We start from the raw sequence: 16,477 nt of genomic DNA on the forward strand, positions 1-16,477 counted from the left end.
TGGGAGTGGAGACAGAGGCAATGTATGAAATGAAATAATTTAAAAAATAGTTTTTCCTGAGTTAAAGATATTTCTTTATCTTCACATTTAAAGTCTTTTCTGAGGTTCAAAGAAAAGTGAATGAAAAGAAGGGAAAAGATCTACACTTATTCACATCTTAATAAAATTTAAAAATCTAGGACAAAATTGTTGTCAAGAGTTACTTATGAAAGAAGATAAATAAGATTAGGATCATATCACCAGTACTAAATACTAAAAGCCAAAGGAAAAATACATCTAGCATTGCAGGAGAAAAAATGATCCGGAATATAGAATAATTTTATTAGTTAATTTATCAGTTAAGTATAAATAAAATGAAGCAATTTTAAGATGTTCATGTACTAAAGAATTTAGATCCCATTCATCATTTCCTGAAAACAAAAATCTTGTGAATGTCCATAGGTGGAGTAAAATCAGGAATGCAAGAAGGATAAAGTCATTAAAAAGTTAAAAAGAAAAACAGTAATGGAACCAAAATAGTAATATAGTAAATATAAATCCCAGAATGATAGCCATGCAGTTAGAAATGAATATATTGATATTGCAACAGAAGGCTCTAGAAGTCATGTCTCCAGAATAAAAATACACTAGGCAATCTCAGTTCAATTTTTTTTATGATTTATTTATTTTTGAGAAAGAGAGACAGACAGAGTGCAAACAGGGGAGGGGCAGAGAGAGAGGGAGACACAGAATCCGAAGCAGGCTCTAGGCTCCCAGCTATCAACACAGAGACCAACACAGAGCTGAAACTCACAAACAGTACATCATGACCTGAGCCGAAGTCCGAGGTTTAGCCAACTGAGCCCACCAGGCGCCCCTAGGCAATTTCAGTTTAAAATCTAGAAAGGTTTTATATATATTTTTTATACTTTTAAAGCTTACTTATTTTGAGAGAGAGAGCAAGTGGGGGAGGGGCAGAAAGAAAGGGGGGAGGGGACAGAGAGAGAGACAGAGAGAGAGAGAGAGACAGAATCCCAAGCAAGCTCCACAGTGTCAACACAGAGCCTGATGTGAATCTTGAACTCATGAACCGTGAGACCATGACCTGAGCTGAAATCAAGAGTTAGATGCTTAACCGACTGAGCCACCCAGGCAGCCCTAGAAAAGTTTTAAAATATAATAAAGCTAATTACTTCTCAGATAAATTAGAAGAAAAACAATTGGAAACTAGGAAAAACAAATGTGTACGTTACAGTAATGATCCAAATATGAAGCTAACTGAAATGTGATATGATTTAGAGCAATTGATACATATAGGAGAATTCAATTGAACTTTGCTCTTGAAATATTATTCTTAGAGTGATATGTGGATACATGGTATTGGTTTAGGGTTCCTTCTCTACCCAATCATACTACATGTGTGAGAAAATTTACACAATAGCAATTTCACAAAGTACTAGAATCAACCTATAGACTGTAAATAATGTAACCTTGCCAATGATGACACAATGACAAAAACTTTGAGAAGAGTAGGTGATAAGAGAATATCAAAGAATTATAGGAGAGCTGATTGCTCAATTTTCCACAATTACCATAATTAGATAATATCTAATCCATTAGATAATGTCAAATGGGTTATTAAGATATTTAAATCTGTTGTTTAATATTGAGAAGGTAAACAAGAGTGCTAAAATAGTAATATCAGGAAATGAGACATAAAGCAGGGGAGTAGGGGGGTAAGAGAAAGTACACCAAATTCCTCATTTTTATGATGAGATACTGTGTAATTGTGATAAATCATGAAATAGAAAAGGATTACTTAGAGTTCCAAGGGTAACCACCAGAAGCATTAAAAACTGAAATGTTTGAAAGTTCCACGTTAAATTTCTGGGGAGTGCAACTGGGACTGACAGTGGAGAGAAAGGAAAGACTTTTGCCTTTCTTTCCACATCCTTCTCTACTGCCTGAACTTCTTTTCACTTTAATTCTTTATTATCTTAATACAAAAATAATAACCCATGTTATGTCCTCTTGAAGTCTGGAATTTATATTAAACTGTGGAATTTGTATTCTGTGTGGAGAAATAATAAACAAACAGAAACACAGACAATATAATTTCAAAAAAGTTATTGTTGCGATGAAGGAAATAAAACAGTGGGCTGTGTTAGAGTGACTGGAGCAGGTACCACTAGCTGAGGATGGGGGAGGGAAAACCAGGAAAGACGCTTCTAAGGAGAAGACTATCCACCCAGATCTCAAGGGAGAAGATGGATTCCAAGGCAGGACAGTTCAGACAGATGGAAGGGCAAATACCAATCCCTGAGAATGAAAATTGCTTAGGGAACCCAAGGACAGAAAGCTAACCGGTAACACCAGAGCGACGAAAGGCAGGAGGAAAATGGAGTTATTGTAATTATAATTTCTAGTATAATTCTCTGCTAGTGTGTCTCAGTTGTGATTTGAGAAAGATTACTTTTCTTGACAGAGAGAGCAAGATGGGACGGAGGGAGCATGCTAGTCTCATTAACAACACAAATGTGGTTAAGTTTCTTGGATACAGACACTGGGCACTCTGCCAGCTTTATTCACAACTGTAGCTCCAGTACCTGGCTCATGGTATGCATTCAGTTAATGGTGATTAAATTAGGGGACTTGAAAATCATCTCTGAAGTGGACATTTTAGCTTTATATCATAATTTCGGGGCTACATGCCACATCTCATCTATTCAAGAACCTTATATTGGGTTTCTTTTTTATGCCAGATATTGTGCTAAGCATTAGAGACACAAAGATAAGACTCTGTCCTACTTGCAGAGGGCTTACAGCCTACATAATTTATTAGACTTTACATCATAATTGTAAGATTAAAAACATTTGTACACGCCCACAGATACAATTAAACCAATTATCATGAAATATAAAAAGTTATACTGGTATGAGAAAGGTACTTAATGAATCACAAAAGGGGGCTTCTCACAACAGGTGTAACACTTGTGTACTTTCTAATTCAAAACTGAATTTTGACCATTATGTAACAGTTTCCTACAGTACTGAATACTTAGTAGTTTTCATTGCTATGCTCACAAAACAATATTCATTTCAAACTGTAGTTGGGCTGACAGCTGTCTGAAAAGGTAGGAGAGGTTTTTTATTTTTTGTCTTCTTTATCAAAGTCAATGAAAAATGTGATGATTCATTTTAAAATGAACTTGGATAGCCATAAATAGTTGTTTTTTTGGGGGGGGGTGCAGCTGGTTTGACCACCCTCATGGAGTGACTTGGAAATCTGCTTAATCCTTCTCTATATAAAGAGTCAAAGAAGGAACAAAATTTTGTTCACCAAAAATTAGCTAAGGCTTCGAAGAGGTTTTGTGTATGAATGGAACAAGATGGTGATGAAGAAAGAGAAATGTTGAAATCTTCAGTAATAGACATTTGTGCCCATGACGTTTTTCTTTCTAAAATATACCTTTAAATAACATAATCATTAGAAGATTATACTACCCCCAACATATAGGTACAGTTTTTATAGATAGGACAAAGTGGTATAAACTATCTAGGGAAACATATGCAATACAGATAAAAAGTCATAAAAATGTAAATGTCATTTGACCTAGAAATTCTTTTAGAGCTATATCTTAAATACTTCTCAAACTTATTCACCAAAGAAACTTGGATGATGCAAGAAAATGTGCTTTCCTCCCATTCCCACATATCTTCTACTTACCCTTCCCCATGAAGCTCCCTAAAGTGGCCTGTTAACAGCTTGAAATTTCTTTGAAATTTCAGTTTTATATTTCAAATGTAAGTATACTTTACATTTTACTATACTACAAAACTATATATATTAGACATAAAAACAATAAGTTTATTTTATCACTCCTTAAGAAATAAGGACATTTGGGAAAATATAGCCTCCATTTGATTAGAACCAGAATAAGAATACAATTAGGCAAGTGCACAAATGTATCAACAAAAAAGAAATGACAGTGCTCTTATAATAGAGATAAATCCTAAACAGTACAGATCTGCCAAAAGAGATTGGCCCAATAAATTATCATATTGTAGAATACTACATTCCTACTAAAAATTTTAGTGAGAAGGTATATTAATTAACAAAAAATAGAGGATGATGTACTAGTACTTAGGTAAAAAATAAAAATAAAACAATTTAGAGAGCTGATCCCTATATTTTAAAAATATATGTTCCTGTGTGTGTTTGTCTGTGTCTCTCTCTAATCTTAAATATTAAATTTAAAAATTAAATATTTGGGGATGTCTGGGTGGCTCGGTTGGTTGAGCATTCAGCTCTTGATTTCAGCTCAAGTCATGATCCCAGGGTTGTAGGATCGTGCCCCACGTTGAGCTCTGTGTCAGGTTCCACACTAAGTATGGAGCCTGGTTAAGACTCTCCCTCTCTCTCTGTTTCTCTCTGTTTCCCTCTCTCTCTCTGTCTCTCTCTCTCTGTCTCTCTCTCTCTCTCTCCCCCTCCCACCCTGATGCCTCCCTCACTTGTGCTGTCTCTGTAAAAAAAAAATTTTTTTTCAATAGAACCCTTATCATAAGAATCAGAGTAAAACATCTTAATTATTTTAATATGTTAGAAGACAAACTTAAGGCAGCAAAGTAAAAACTGCCATTCTATATACTACTGTATATTCAAAATATGTATGAATAATTTGTGTAATTTTTATTGGTACACCACATACATGATTAGAAGGATTTAATATGTACACAAAATGTTATCAATACCTATCTTTGTAGTATGCTACAATGGATACATTTCATTTATTCTCTTTTTTGCTTATTTTCTAATTATTTCTAAAAAGAATATAAACTACACTAATATAAATAACATGTTTTAATAAGATTGGAAAATGTACTATTTTCATAATGATATCAAATTATTAAATGTTGGATCACCTCAATGTTGTTTTAGAAGTCCATAAGAATACAGAACAACATTAGGTAAATTATACACACACTAGCATTGCTGCTTCAAATCTTTACACAGAACATCCCCACACAATCAACTTAATCCCACCTAAATTTCTCTTTTCTCATTAGTGTTGTAGAAATAGTAGTGTATCATAGGTGTTTTGTTTCTAGCAGGTGTTATCACTAATCAATTCTTTGAACCTAGGAACAAAAGAAGTCTACCCTTTTCCCATGTAATACCATTCAGCTGCTGGTTTTTCTTGCCACTGTGAACAATGATTTTCAGACATTTATAATACTGTACCACTGTAGATAATAGAATTTGAGCCCACGCTGATGTACGTTTTTTTTATTTAAAGTATATCCACATGTTGTACCAATACACTGTAATAATACACTGCACATTATTTCTAACCATGTCTCTCTTTCATCTAGTCACAGCACAGCACCAGATGGATTCTTCTAAAACATGTCAGATCATGTCACTAGAAACCTCCAAAGGTTCCCTGTCTCACTTATAACAAAAGCCAAAGTCTTTAAAATAGCTCTGTAGGCCATATACAATCTGGCCCTCACCACTTGATATCCCTCACTCATTCTATTCAAGGCACACTAGCCTCCTTGCTATTACGTTAGCATAAAAGGAATATTTCTGACTCAAGGCCCCACCATGGAGTGTCAAAGCTAGAGCAAGGTGAGAAGGGTTTCACAGAGGGAGTAAGGGAGTAGATTGCAGTGGGGAATGAGCGCTCAAACAGGATGAGAAAGGTGGGGCACCTTGTCATGTTGTGCCAATATCTAAGCAACATGAGGAAGGTTCCACTTGGTGGGAGCAGCCTGGCATTGAAAATCAGAGCCTGAGCAGGGTAGGGATGGAGAGCATCCATTTGAACAGGTGGCTTGGCACTGTGAGTTGAACCCAAAGCACAATGAGGTAAGCATCCTTGCATTGTCACTGGGTGTAAGAGTCCAAAGAGGGGGAGGCAAGAATTTGTGCAGGAGGAGACGGCAATGGATATGGGAGATTTGTTGCATACCCAAATTTATCAAATAAACATGTAAAGAATACTTTGAAACAGTTTTCTCACTATTGGAAAAGGGAGATACAAATATAAGAAGGAAAAAACTAGAATATGAACGGACACACACACACATTTATTTCTCAATCCATATATATTTTTTAAATCATGAGTCCACACTGATACCTCCAGTTCCAATCCAATACCACAAGATTCATTAACACACACACATGCACACGCACACATGCATATGCTCCTACTTCTGTCCACTGTGAGGACTGAAGTAGTAATATCCCAGTAGTATACTGAGCATTCTCAGTGCCCACATCTTGCTTTCCAAGTTCTTTTTCCCAAAAGTATCCAAAATCCTTGAGATCACCTAGGTTCAGCACTGGGTGAGGAAAAGTACAAGGGGTGCCTTTGCTCCAGGAGGCAGGCAAGTGTTCAAAAAACGAAGGGGCCATGTCAAAAGGATTCAAAAGTTCACTTGAAAGGGTTCCATGAACAAATTGGGGAGAGAGACAACTTGAACATCTAAATAAGAATGTTCACAAGTTATAACCCACTGAATAAAGCAGGAAACTATGAGTCAATAAAGGTATAAATTAATAAATAATTCAATTATTATTTTGATGATGAATGAGATATTTATATAGCTTCAAAGTATTACCTGTAAAATATTTATTTATTATAAGGGGGAAACAGTAACTTTAGTGTTCAGAATCCCTGCAGACATCATTCTAATCAAAGTGATCAAAGTGAATGCCATTTAGTAATGGGACAAATTGAGACAAGTTGATAGGATACAATGAGACTACAGCATCACTTCACGTTTACTCTTGCCAAGGAAACATTAGACAAACTAAACTGAGAAGACTTCTATAAAATAATTGGCCTGCAATCTACAAAAGGTTCAAAGTCATGAAATTCAAGGAAATACTAAGTTCTTGTCCAAACTGAAGAAATCTAAAGAGACATGACAACAAAGTCATAGGCTGTAGTAGGATTCTGACTTTGCTATTTTCAGTATAAGGACATTATTGGGACAACTGGTGAAACCTGATTGGGTTTTGAGGATTAGTTGGTGGTAATGTATCAATATTAATTTTCTACCACTGGTGGTTGTATCGTGGTTACATAGGAGAATGTCTTGTTTGTAGAAAATACACTAAATGTATTTGTGAGTAAAGGATCACCAAATTACTCAAATGGTTCCAAAAAAAAAAGTAAACAGGTTTATTTCCTATATTTACAAATTAAGTTGGTGATCATTTCAAAATTTTAAGATTATTGAAAAAAGAAAATGCAGTTGAGGTCATGTCATTCCTTCATGTAGAAATCTCCTCCTGGCCCTCACTGCCCTTGGAATACAGTTATTGCATAATCAGGTTATTTACCACACCTGAGCCCTTCTTTCAGGTCTTGGATTGCACCATGGTCCTTCATACCACAGAGTCTTAGCACTTGCTGTTTCCTTTTCCCAAGACATGTTTCCTATGCTCATTGCAAAGCTTCAAGGTCTCAGGTTAAATGCACTTCTCCAGTCTGGGTATAGTTTCCCTACTGTGCTCACCTGGGCTCTACATTCATCCTTTGCAGGACTTCCCATGATCCTAATTAAATGTCTGCTCAACATAGGATTATTCCTCTAATAAATTACATGAGTTCTGGGACCTTATCTGTCTTATTTACAGTTTCTCCTGGATATTATATAGTGACTGGCAGACAAACATAAATATTAAATATACTAAACTTCAGGGCATTCTTTGAAGCAGGCATTGTTCCATATTTCAACTATTAGGATGCTAAAGATGGTGGAACAGAATGGAAGTTTTTTGTGTGTCTCACGTCCATGAAATACAGCCAGACCAACACTAAACCATCCTACACACGTAGAAAACTGACTGGAGGATTAACACAACAATCTGCACAACCTGAACCACAGAATTCAGTGGGTACACGGCACGGAGAGCTGAACTGGGGAGCGAAAAGCTGCTAAAGTTAGAGAACTGCTTTTGTGGGCGGAGAGAGGATGGAGACTGGGGAGAGGGGGAGAATATGGGAAAAGCACCCCTTCCCAAAAGCAGCTGGAGAGAAAGTGGAAAATTAGAAACAGCTGCAGGGACTAAACTAAAAAGGGAGAAAGGAGAAAGGAGAGGGCTTAAATTCCATTAAGACTGTAAACAAGGGGAGTGCAAAGGCTGCAACTCCGCAGCTCCATACCTGGCAGTGCTCTGGTGGGAAGGGCGAATCCCCAGCAACAGAGTGGGGTCTGGGAGGTTCTCGGGCCACACGGGAAAAGCGGTTCCACTGATGGAAGGACATTTGGTAGAAACTGTTGAAGCCACCTGGTCCCAGCAGACCCCAGAAAACAACCACATTCACTGGTGCTGGAACAAGGTCGTTAAGGGTGAAGCCTGGTGCCAGATGTGTGTTGTGATTTTCCATAATCCCTGAGGTGCTGCTGCTACACTATCTCGCAAACTTTTTCTGGAGCAGGCTGGCACCTGGCCACAGTCTCGGGGCACCGGCAGTAGCAGGGTGCAGCGAATGTTCCTGGGTGCAGCTGACATTCCGCCGTTGCTCATTCGCCATTGCACAGTGAGACCCTCCCACAGAGGGGTGGAACGGGTCAAAGCCACAGTCCTTCTGAAGTAAGGGGCTGGGGAAAACAGCCGCATCTGAGACAAAACTCAGGAGAGAGGTACTGCCTGGGGCCTGGTCACGGAGAGTAAAAAAGCAGGGAGTGGATGAAAGCAGAAGACCGAGGACGAGTGCATGATTGTTGACCCGGGAGAACAGACTGGGTAGCTGGGTGGTGCCATTTTCACCGCTCCCGTGCATGCGAATACACACCTAGGAGCACTGCAACAATCCACCCCAGTAGGATAGTAGCGCCATCTAGTGGAGAGCGGAGCTGTTACACTGAGCCCTGCCCAACTGGGCCAACCTCACTCTTCAAGAACACAAGTCTCACTGATGGCTTAATTTATGGACTATAAAATGCTACATAACCTGACTTCTAGGGGAAAACGAAGTAATTTCAGTCTTACTTCAATCTGTTAGCAGGTTAATCTATCCAATTTTCTTTCTTTTTTTTCTTCCTTTTTCTCTTTTACACTTCTTTTTCTTGAATACGGAAAGAGAAAAAATTCATTTTTATTTCCAATTTTTATTAAAAATATTTTTCTTTAATTTTTATTACTATATTTTTTACTTTTGTGTAAATTTTTTCAAATTCTATTTTACTTCCATCATTATATTTTAGTCTACTTCACTGTATTCACCTTTTCAAATTTTCAAACAATTTCCTTTTTTTCTTTCTTTTTTCTATTTTTCGTTTCTTTTCTTTTTCTTGAATGCAGAAAGAGAAAAACTTCATTTTTACTTTCAATTCCTATTATAAATATTTTTATTTAATTTTTATTACTATATTTTTTACTTTTGTGTAAATTTTTTCAAATTCTATTTTACTTCCATCATTTTATTTTAGTCTACTACAGTGTATTCACTTTTTCAAATTTGCAAACGATTTTTTCCTTCTTTTTTATCTTTTTTCTTTTTTTCATGTTTTTTCTTTTTTCTTAAATACAGAAAATGAAAAAGTTCATATTTATTTTTAATTTTTATTACAAATATTTTTCTTTAATTTTTTCTACTACATTCTTTACTTTTGTGTATATTTTTTCAAATTCTATTTTACCCCCATCATCTCATTTCGGTCTACTTCAGTGTATTCATTTTTTCAAATTCTCAAATGATTTCCTTCCCCCTATCCTCCTTTTTTTTCTTTTCTCTAATCTGTTAAACCACTATTCCACACCCAGACCAAAACACACCTAGGCTCTAGCATCATCTATTCGATTTGTGTATGTGTTTTTTTCATTTTTAATTTTAATATTTTTTTACTTCTAATTTTCTTTTCAATTTCAATTTTTCTACCTCATTAATTCCTTTTCTCCCTTCAAAATGACAAAATGAAGGAATTCACCCCAAAAGAAAGAGCACGAAGAAACGACAGCCAGGGATTTAACCAACAAAGGTACAAGCAAGATGTCTGAACCAGAATTTAGAATCATGATAATAAGAATACTAGCTGGAGTCGAAAATAGATTAGAATCCCTCTCTGTAGAGATAAAAGAAGTAAAAAATAGCCAGAATGAAATTAAAAATGCTATAACTGAGCTTCAATCACGGATGGATGCAGTGGCGGCAAGGATGGATGAGGTGAAACAGAGAATCAGTGATATAGAGGGCAAATTTATAGAGAATAATGAAGCAGTAAAAAAGAGAGAGATTAAGGCAAAAGAGCATGATTTAAGAATTAGAGAAATCAGTGACTCATTAACAAGGAACAACATCAGAATCATAGGGGTCCCAGAAAAGGAAGAGAGAGAAATAGGGGTAGAAGGGTTATGTGAGCAAATCATAGCGGAAAACTTTCTTAACCTGGGGAAAGACTCACACATCAAAATCCAGGAAGCACAGAGGACCCCCATTAGATTCAACAAAAACCGACCATCAGCAAGGCATATCATAGTCAAATTCACAAAATACTCAGGCAAGGAGAGAATCATGAAAGCATCAAGGGAAAAAAAGTCCCTAACATACAAGGGAAGACACGTCAGGTTTGCAGCAGACCTATCCACAGAAAAATGGCAGGCCAGAAAGTAGTGGCGGGATATATTCAGTATGCTGAATCAGAAAACATGCAGCCAAGAATTCTTTATACAGCAAGGCTGTCATTAAAAATAGAAGGAGAGATAAAAAGTTCCCCAACAAACAAAAGTTAAAGGAGTTTGTGACCACTAAACCAGCCCTGCAAGAAATTTTAAGGGGGACTCTCTGAGGGGAGAAAAGATGAATATATATATATATATATATATATAATATATATATATATATATATATTATATATATATATATCAAAAGCAACAAAGATTAGAAAGGACCAGAGAACACCACCAGAAACTCCAACTCTACAAGCATCATAATGGCAATAAATTCATATCTTTCAGTACTCACTCTAAATGTCAATGGACTCAATGCTCCAATAAAAAGACATAGGGTAACAGAATGGATAAGAAAATAAGATCCATCTATACACTGTTGACAAGAGACCCACTTAGGCCTAAAGACAAATTCAGATTGAAAATAAGGGAATGGAGAACCATCTATCATGCTAATGGTCAACAAAAGAAAGCTGGAATAGCCATACTTATATCAGACAATCTAGACTTTAAAATAAAGACTGTATCAAGAGATACAAAAGGGCATTTTATCCTAATCAAGGGGTCTACCCACCAAGAAGACCTAACAATTGTAAACATTTATGCACCAAATGTGGTGACACCCAAATATATAAATCAGTTAATCACAAACATAAAGAAACTCATCGATATTAATACCATAATAGTAGGAGACTTCAACACCCCACTCACAGCAATGGACAGACCATCTAATCAAAAAATCAACAAGGAAACAATGACTTTGAATGACACACTGGACCAGATGGACTTAACAGATATATTCAGAACATCTCATCCCAAAACAGCAGAATACACATTCTCCAGTGCACATTCTCCAGTGCACATGGAACGGTCTCCAGAATAGACCATATACTGGGACACAAATCAGCCCTAAGTAAGCACAAAAAGATCGAGATCATACTGTGCATATTTTCAGACCACAATGCTATGAAACTCAAAATCAACCACAAGAAAAAAGCTGGAAAGGTAACAAATACTTGGAGACTGAAGAACATCCTACTAAAGAATGAATGGGCTAACCAAACAGTTAAAGAGGAAATTAAAAAGTATATGGAAGTCAATGAAAATGGTAACACCACAACCCAAAACCTCTGGGACGCAGCAAAGACGGTCATAAGAGGAAAGTATACAGCAATCCAGGCCTTCCTAAAGAAGGAAGAAGGATATCAGATACTCAACTATTAGGATGCTGTAAAGTGTTCAAAGTCATGTGAAATGTGACACTTTTAAATGTGAAAAATCACAATTAAAACAAGTCTTTCTAGCTCTAGAACCCATGCTCTTGAGTTATTTCATAGAGTGGAGCCAGGATCAGTAGTTCTAGAGCCTAAATATAGAGTACCCAGGAGGAGAGCATGTGCAGAGTCCTAAGTCCTGGCCAAGTACTAAATGCTGGGTGATATACACTTGCCCTCCTGATTCTCTTTTTACTTTCCTGTTTCAAAAAGCTCCCAGACAATGGAACCTTAGTTTCCAGCCTGTCTTTTCTTTCCCAATGACTTCTGCCATGGTCTCTCCCTAGGAAAGAACTTTTTCTAAGGTGGTATTATTGTTATACACCTATAAAGTCAGCAAGATTGTGTTCTTCCACACAAAATGGGAATTCAAGAAGTCTGAGTGGCTAACTGGAAAACCTGATCAGTTTCTAACTATCTAACATTTTGTGACAGTGAGAGAGTGATCCATACAAATCAAAATGCAGTTGCCTGGTAGAAAAGAAAAACTTATTAAGAAAAAATGAAAGGTAATTATGGACATGCTTGAAGAGACTGCACCTTCTCTGAGTAAATAAATAGGATATTCTCAAAACTTTGCATACAATTCATGTATATACCTCCTGTTTGCTATCTCTTTTCATTTGATGTGAGACTCACTTCACTAATGAGTGTATTTGTTTGCATCTATCTAGCACTTAACTCCCTAGACCATGCAGCAGCCCAAATGGGCACAATTATGAATTTGGTCCCTTTTTCATGTGTTTCCGCTACTTTAGTTATACAACTTGCCAGAGTCAATATATGCACAGCACCCATCATAGGGCTGGTCACAAAACCGATGCTAAATAAATGGCTTGATTTTTTTTCTTTCTTTTGTCTATCTATTTTTATTATAAATCAAATGAGTAGTGGCCATAGATAACTTTGAAGAAGACTTCTTTCATCTGGACGAAATCTTGCTTGTTTTGCACGTCTTACTCCCTTTTCATCAGTGCCTAAAACAGTGTTAGCCATATAATAACACATGCTCCTGATATGTTGCATTGCACGGTGTTAGATGTTCTACATCTTGCAAGACAATGACTTTGCAGCATGATAAGGGAGATGGAGAACATAGTATTGTGACAACACCTGAAAAATAAGTAGGGTTATGATAAGTAGAAGACAACAGAGAGTGCTTGGAGTAGGAGTAAGAGTCATCTTGGCATTGAGAGTAAAATACTCTTTGGGCCCTTTAAAGGGGCAGCTTTCTAATTCGCAAAGAGTGGGGGAGAGGAAGAGAGATCAGGAATGGAATCTCTAACTGGCCACTTAATAACTGTACAACTTTGAGTAAATAATTTAACCTCTTAACCTCAACATTTGTAAAAATGGAGATAGAAAGGGTTGGGATGAACCCAATTTCCAGCATAGAGTAGGTACCAAATAAATTTTATTTCTCCCTTAACCTTGAATACTTGATATTTGGAAAAGGAAAACCAGCAAATTAGAGGAAGAAAATGAATTACAAGGGCACCAAGAGTCATATGCAGTTCCAAAACGCAGAGAGTTGCAGCATGTGGTGACAAGATTTGGTCTGGTTTTAAAGAATACATTAAGATTCCGGCATAGTTCACCACAATCTCCCGCTCTTATCACATGTTAAGAATCTGACAGTCTACTGATATCAACATCATGGTCTCTACAACCCTTCTCCAATGATCTACAAAGGAAGCAGTTTCAACAGAATTGCCATGTGATGCTTCTAGGTAGAAAAGTAAAGCAAAGGAAAACTGCAGAGGAAACACTTAAGGACACATCAAACACGTCGTATCCTATTATATAATTATAAATAATATTTATTAAGTGTTTACTTCATGAAGCACTTTAAAATGCAATCTCATCAACTCTTGTCAGTAACTCTAGGAAGTAATCCTGTTATACTTTCTGGTATTGACCAGCTCTACCAAGCTGGTCCCTTTTTCCTGCCTTCCAGGATCACTAGGCTCTAACATATCAGTCATTCTCTATTGTATTCTCCAGGTAGGCAGGGCTGGGTATTCTGAGACAGCCTAGAAAGACATTCCTCATTGTGAGGAGGGCTGGAGTGAGACTCATGCCCCATTGTGTCCTCCTCTGAATGGGGGATAGGAACCTGTTGCCTACCCTGTCCTGGGATCCTGCACAGCATTTGAGCCTCAGGAGCAGAGTAATTTGGGCCTTGCTTTGTTCCTGCTACTGTCCCAAAGTACCCCCAACATCTTGGATCATGATTAAATGCTTGAACTAAAAAAAAAAAAAAATCACAGATGAAAACCTGAGACCCAGAGAAGTTATATGACTTTCCTAAAGCCACACTTCTGGTAAATGGTAAATCTGGGATATAATCCAGATAATATGATTAGACTCATAGTCATGAAACTATATCATTAAGAAAAAAATAAAATAAGAAAGCAGTTTGTCTTAAAAATGTAGATATCCTAGAATGTAGCTATAGGCTTTGAAACCAGATTATGGTTTACTAAAGACTTGAAAGATTATGTGAACTTTAAACTTAGTGCTAAAATATTCATGTGTTTGTCTTTTCAAAACATGATTTCCACCATGATTTGGCCAGTCCAAGTAATTTTGAAAATCTCTTTGGAGAAGGTTGGAATCAGGGGATAATTAAAGAGTATAAAGTACACGAGAAAGCAGTAGTTCAAGGCTGTAAGAGGAACAGCTGCCCAAAGTCTTTAGATCAAGGTCACTGTCTATCCATCTATTGCCCCATTTGCCTATTTCATCTTCTAGTGACTTGGATTCCTCCAAGAATTTCAGGTATTCCTACACACACACACACACACACACACACACACACACATGCACACACATGCACATGCACATGTGTACATGTGCATGCACGCTCACACCTGGTAACTCCACAAGTTAATACCAACCAAGCATAGGAGCTGGTTTGTCTGCCAGATTTTTGGTCAGCATAAGTATTTGGAAAAAATACTGATAAGCTCATTTAAGCTACATATGAATAATGAAATATAATAAACATCAGACTTAAATAGAGGACATAATTATAGAGAAACATTTTCAAGTAATTTTCAAAAAAATATTAAGTTCAAAATAAACGTACAGGTCAACAATTCCCACCACCTTCAGTGTTCAATTTAATTCAATCGATATTCATTGCACATCAACATCATTAAACAAGCCACAAAGACTTAAAGGAGGGTAGAGGTTATTCATCTGGAAATGCAGAGAGCATTCCAGGCAGAAACACTGAAGGGTCAAAGAGCCTAAGGTGGAAGCATACTTAGTGGTGTTTGAGTGTGTGCACGCATGTGTGTGTGTGTGTGTGAGAGAGAGAGAGAGAGAGAGAGAGAGAGAGAGAGAGGGAGAGAGAGAAGGTATAAAATTAGTATATACTTTGGCCAGAGGAGTGAAAAATTACTTTCTTTACCTTGGTGATTTGTTTTCCTAAATTAAACTGAACCATAAAACTAAAAGCCTAATTATTGGAAATATTTTTGAAACATGCACACTGAGCTAATTCTTCTAGAAGAAATAACAGGGGCCTGAGAAGTGAAGGAATACAAAAGAGAGATGAGAGAGCTGGTGCCTCTGGTGTGATCAGGGATGGCTCTCAGCACCTGCTGCCATCAGCTGCCGGCACAGTCCTCTGCCAGTAGCCACCTGTGTGAATTCACGCTACAGGATTCAGAATGCTCTACGAAGACTGGTTTTGCTGTTTGGAATTTTGGTACAAACAAGAGAAGGCTTCCAAGAAATCTATGTTGTGCTTTACAGAACATGGGCATCCTCAGGCCTTTCTAGATGACATTTATAACAGATGTCTCATTAGCAACTACAAGTTCTCCTCTTCTGAGCATCTCTAATGAGAGTGTCTGTGATTATTGATATAATAACCTCCCTTCCAAACACAGAACATTAGATTCTGTATAATACAGCTTATGTAATGTATGCATGCATGCGTGTATGTATGTACATATACATGTGTACATACATGTATACTTCTTTTTCATGAGATCCCTGCAGCAACCTTGTGAAGAGCACAAAACAGCTGCAAGTTCCATTTTACTGTTGAAGTATCTGGCCAGAGCATCAGATATATTGGGGCAGATACTCATGACACAAGGAGACCAGACTAAGGGGCAAGAGAGGGCTGAGATCCAGCTCATGTTCTGTTCACCAAGTTTAGTGTCTGTGGGGCTACACTGGCCCAAAGGGTGTGCCTTTTCCATTGTGCCCAAAGACACCATATGGGCTAGAAATAGCCCTCTATGTGGATCTTGGAGGGATTAAACAACTTTCCCAATATCCACTCAGGAATTAGGTACCTCTCTTTCTCTTCTAATCAATTTTCTCTTCGTTAAATTTGCATTCCTCTGTAATACACTAAAATAGAATTCCAGGCATTGGTTACACAGATAAAGAACCTTCATGCTCAGAACACTTGCAAGCATAAGTTCATTGATTTCCACTCCCACTTTTAGGCCTTTTTCTAGTTTCATCTCGGCTTTTTCTTTACTGGACAGCCTACAGAATTTGCTACACAAGT

This window comes from Panthera uncia, chromosome F2 (assembly GCF_023721935.1).
Source record: "Panthera uncia isolate 11264 chromosome F2, Puncia_PCG_1.0, whole genome shotgun sequence".
In the NCBI taxonomy this organism is placed as follows: domain Eukaryota; kingdom Metazoa; phylum Chordata; class Mammalia; order Carnivora; family Felidae; genus Panthera; species Panthera uncia.